Source organism: Rutidosis leptorrhynchoides, unplaced genomic scaffold (assembly GCF_046630445.1).
Source record: "Rutidosis leptorrhynchoides isolate AG116_Rl617_1_P2 unplaced genomic scaffold, CSIRO_AGI_Rlap_v1 contig468, whole genome shotgun sequence".
Lineage (NCBI taxonomy): Eukaryota > Viridiplantae > Streptophyta > Magnoliopsida > Asterales > Asteraceae > Rutidosis > Rutidosis leptorrhynchoides.
In genome coordinates, this window is record NW_027266700.1 from 1 (window position 1) to 4739 (window position 4739).

Sequence of the window (4739 nt, forward strand, 5' to 3'; positions counted from 1 at the left end):
CAACAATGGGTGAGAAAACCAATTGGATCATGCATGAATTTGGAATGCCCGATTCTTCTAAACTCCATACCCGAAAGGGTACAGGTGACATGAAGGTAATATTAATATTCAAAGATTAATTTCTTTTTTTTTTCTTTCCAAATAACATTTAAATTTTTTGTGAAGGCCACCCTCAGCTCAACCTATTGAAGTTACTCTTTTGTTGCCTGAGGATTATAAGTTTTTGTCTTGAAAACAGTTCGTTACGATTGCAATCGATATCCTCCCCACATACTCTTGAAACAAGGAATCTTAATGCAACGGGATTTACTATAACATTCATTTTTTTGAAAATTATGTTCCATGCATATGTACATTAATTGGTTGGTATTAATTAATTCAAGTCTTTGTTGTTGTCTAGTTGGACGATGGGGTTTTATGCCGAATTCATGACAAGCTAGCATCTCGAAGGAACATAGATGAGAATTCTTCCACAAGCCGATCAGAAGCCCCGAGCAACCCTACTGAATATGATAATATCAGTTTTCTACACTTGATAACTATGGTATATTGTACCCTGACGCTGTCGGTGATATTTTTCCGGACTCTCCTCCGCAAGAGAACTGGTACCAGAACCTTCAAAATCATTAAGACGATTCGGATATAAAGTGATCTGAATTTGCTGGAAAATATCGCTCTTAATTAGTCATGTAGATGTTTTAATGATCGTTTAGTTTTCGATTAGCTAGCTTCAGATTTATAGATTAAGATCTGGATTTGATTTCCTATTGTTCTTCTCCAAAAAAAAACATTTTATGTTGAAATCTGTGTGTGTGGAGAAGATGATGAACGGTAGCAAATTAGGGATTTCGGATTTGAAAATGGGAGTAGCCGTTGGTGACAAATGAAGAAGGAAAAGAGAGGAACGGAGTCGTTTTTGGTGCAAAGCAGCTTACTTGCTCAGATGGGCTTCACTTCCGTCTCGGCCCAAGGCTTCATCAACTGTCTGTTAGCCCAAACCGAAACTCAATTGTTGCAGCTGTTGTTGCTTGTGCTGCAAGACAATGTCTTCCATCACAATGCAATGTCTTCCATCACAGTCCTACAACAACTCTTTGTTATTCTAAAACATGGTAAGACCATGCTAAGTATGTCTTTGATTGTAATCCATAAGTATGGGCATAGATTAGACATTAGTACTTAGTTTTCTTTCAATAATCTTCCATTCACATTGTAGATTCTAGTATATATAGATACACTATGTAATGTAAAGATTTTAAATTGTAAGTTAGAAATCAATGACAAGAAAGTAGTTTCTCTCAAAATTATTCTTCACTATTCAAATTTCAACATGGTATCTAGAGCCACAAAAAAGAATTCTATGTTGTTTCAACTCAATTCAACTCAAAATCACTCAAAAATCACTCCGAATTTCAAAAATTCACAACTCACTTATTACTTGATAAAATCCGGTAATTCAAACTGAATTTGATTCTCCTATGGGTCTTCTCGAACATATCCAAAAAGTGGCTCTGTTGGATTTTTTCAAACTCTCAAAATTTAGACATTTGTCCAGCATCCTCTACTGAACTAAACCAGTCCAGTAAGTTTTTGGAAATCATCATTTTGTTATGGAATATCGATCTGTTTCGATCCTTTATAATTTTTTATATAAACTAGACACATCAATCTAAAGCTTTCATGTTTATGGTAACCTCAAATTCCATATGTGGAATGAGTTAAAAATCATCAAACATGCTGTAATGAATCCAGTTTTTCACTAGTGTCTTTCACTGTCCAGTTTCACTAAAAAATCCCTATCAAATCCAAAACCAGTCCAAAAATCCTCAAATCACTTTCATTCGACTCCTAACTTCCATATCGTCATTTTTCCCCCAATAAACCTTGCCTGAATCGGCTCGGTTCATGAGGTATGAAGTTTCAAAGTTGGATTCAATTTCAAAACTCACTCAAATTCTGTATTATTTTTGTGATGGCTTCAACATCAAATCATTTGGTCTTCAACCATGGTTTCTTCTTTGATTTAATATCAAGAACAATAATCATATTTCACAATTGAAGATTTCATCAATGTAGCATTTAAAATGTCATTTCAACTCATTCTTGGCATTTTCAAAAGTGTCAATTCAACCAAAGGAACTCGTTTTTCTTTTTCATGTTAATCGACTCCTATGGAGAGTTGATTTCATTCGGAGATTTAATCCTCTCCATCACTCATCATTCTTTTTATCAAGAAATGTCATCTTGTCAAGGTTCACATTTGTGATTTATCTTATTCACATCCTTTCATTCATTCAATGACTTGCAAAGTCTTTGTGGGTGACACAATATCATCATCATCCTACTCACAATCTCAGTCATATCATTCTTTTTTTTTTTGGATCAAACAATCCAGAAAACCTTAGAGTTTCTGGTTCGCTGAAAGCCAGGGACCATTCTGAAGCTTTGAAAATTATGGGGTTAAGTCTTGTCATTATGATAAGTTCAAGGATCCAAATGTAATCTGCTGGATTTGGCTTTGCGAAGCTTCCATCGAGAAATCAGAGCTTATTTCTCGACAACAGAGCGCTCATCATTGAAGAAAACCACTGAGGAAAATTTGAGCCATCCAAAACAGGAGCGACGAACCGAAGTGCGAGATCCTCCCTGACGGGACGCCGTGATTCCATTCATTACCACCCTCTTCTGTTCCATGGCTTCACGGTAATCGAGCTCTCCCTGTAGATTGGTTTGATTCATTGTCACATCTTATTGTGTTGAGATTGAAGTAAAATTGTATCACAGAGTCATTCGTATTTGCTTCTGGTTACTTTTGTTATGCCTTTTCTACTGGGATTTCGGTTTTTCAATTACATGTGAAACTGTGAATTGTAATGATGCGCACAAGGCGTTTGATAAATTTCTTCACTGGTGGAAAAGTCGAGGCAAAAGCCACAAGAGAGGATGAAAACCTTGTCACCTGCTCTGGAGACCAGTAAGTACGATTCCGAGCCTTTGCTGCGCTCATGTGGCATTTCAATTAGCAACAGTTTCACTCAAGTGGATGGTCGTGTTCTGCCAGCTCCACGGTTGAAATTTGGCAACGGAGATGATTTCAATACAGAGTACAGACTCATCTTCATTTCACACCACCACTCTCTCGCTTCTTCTCTTTCGAGCCTGCATAAGATGGCAGCAACTTCAGCCGCCATTACTTTTCGATCGGATCAACCGTCTCTGCTGGGGCCAAAGCGAGTTCATTTCAGCAGTTTGAGGCAGCATGGGCTCTTACGAATATTGCTTCTGGGACTTCTGAGAACACCAAGGTAGTAATTGAGCATGGGGCTGTTCCGATATTTGTTAAACTTCTCGCTTCTCCAAGTGATGATGTTCATGGGCAAGCTGTGTGGGCGTTGGGAAATGTTGCAGGTGACTCTCCCAGATGCCGTGACCTTGTCCTCGGTAATGGAGCCCTGCTTCCTTTGCTGGCGTAGCTGAATGAGCATGCTAAGTTGTCCATGCTGAGAAGCCACCTGTACACTTTCAAACTTTTGTAGGGGCAAGCCACAACCTCCTTTCGATCAGGTGAAGCCTGCACTTCCAGCTCTTGCCCAACTCATTCACTTAAACGATGAAGAAGTCTTGACTGATGCATGCTGGGAACTTTCATACCTTTCTGATGGTACCAATGACAAGATTCAAGCTATCATCGAAGGGGGTGTTTGCCCTCGGCTTGTTGAGCTATTATTTCACCCATCTCCTACAGTTCTTGTTCCTGCTCTTAGAACAGTTGGCAATATTGTCACTAGGGATGATACACAAACTCAGTGTGTTATCAACCATCAAGTTTTGCCTCGCCTTCTGAACCTGTTGATGAATACTTATAAAAAGAGTATCAAGAAAGAAGCTTGTTGGACTATCTCAAACATTACAGCTGGCAACAAGGAGCAGATTCAGGCTGTAATTGAGGCTAATATCATCGGACCCGAGTCCGTGAGAAAACTACCCAACTCTTCCGTACTCAACGTTATCGGCGAGTTTCATTTTCGTGTTCATGGAAGCTTTGCAATTTCAAATTGATCACCAAATCCCAACGAACACCCACATTACGTTTGTTCTTGTCCAAGGTTGGACTTCTCGATTTTCGACAAGTCAAGCTTGCTTTAGGGACTGTTGAAATCTGTGTGTGTGGAGAAGATGATGAACAGTAGCAAATTAGGGATTTCGGATTTGAAAATGGGAGTAGGCGTTGGTGACAAATGAAGAAGGAAAAGAGAGGAACGGCGTCGTTTTTTGTGCAAAGCAGCTTACTTGCTCAGCTGGGCTTCCCTTCCATCTCGGCCCAATGGCTTCGTCTTCATCTCGGCCCAAGGCTTCATTAGCTGTCTGCTAGCCCAAACCGAAACTCAGTTGTTGCAGCTGTTGTTGCTTGTGCTGCAAGGCAATGTCTTCCATCACAATGCAATGTCTTCCATCACAGTCCTACAACAACTCTTGGTCATTCTAAAGCATGGTGAGACCATGCTAAGTATGTCTTTGATTGTAATCCATAAGTATGGGCATAGATTAGACATTAGCACTTAGTTTTCTTTCAATAATCTTCCATTCACATTGTAGATTGTAGTATATATAGATACACTATGTAATGTAAAGATTTTAAATTGTAAGTTGAAATCAATGATAAGAAAGTAGTTTCTCTCAAAAATGTTCTTCACTATCCAAATTTCAACATTTTATGCTCCAAACAATTTTTCCATGGA

The 4739-nt window shown here is 38.8% G+C and overlaps 1 pseudogene; it reads left to right on the forward strand.

The window, feature by feature from the left end:
- The first annotated feature begins 2876 nt into the window (after window positions 1–2876).
- LOC139883885 (importin subunit alpha-1a-like) lies at window positions 2877–4242 on the forward strand (annotated as a pseudogene).
- The last annotated feature ends 497 nt before the right edge of the window (window positions 4243–4739 follow it).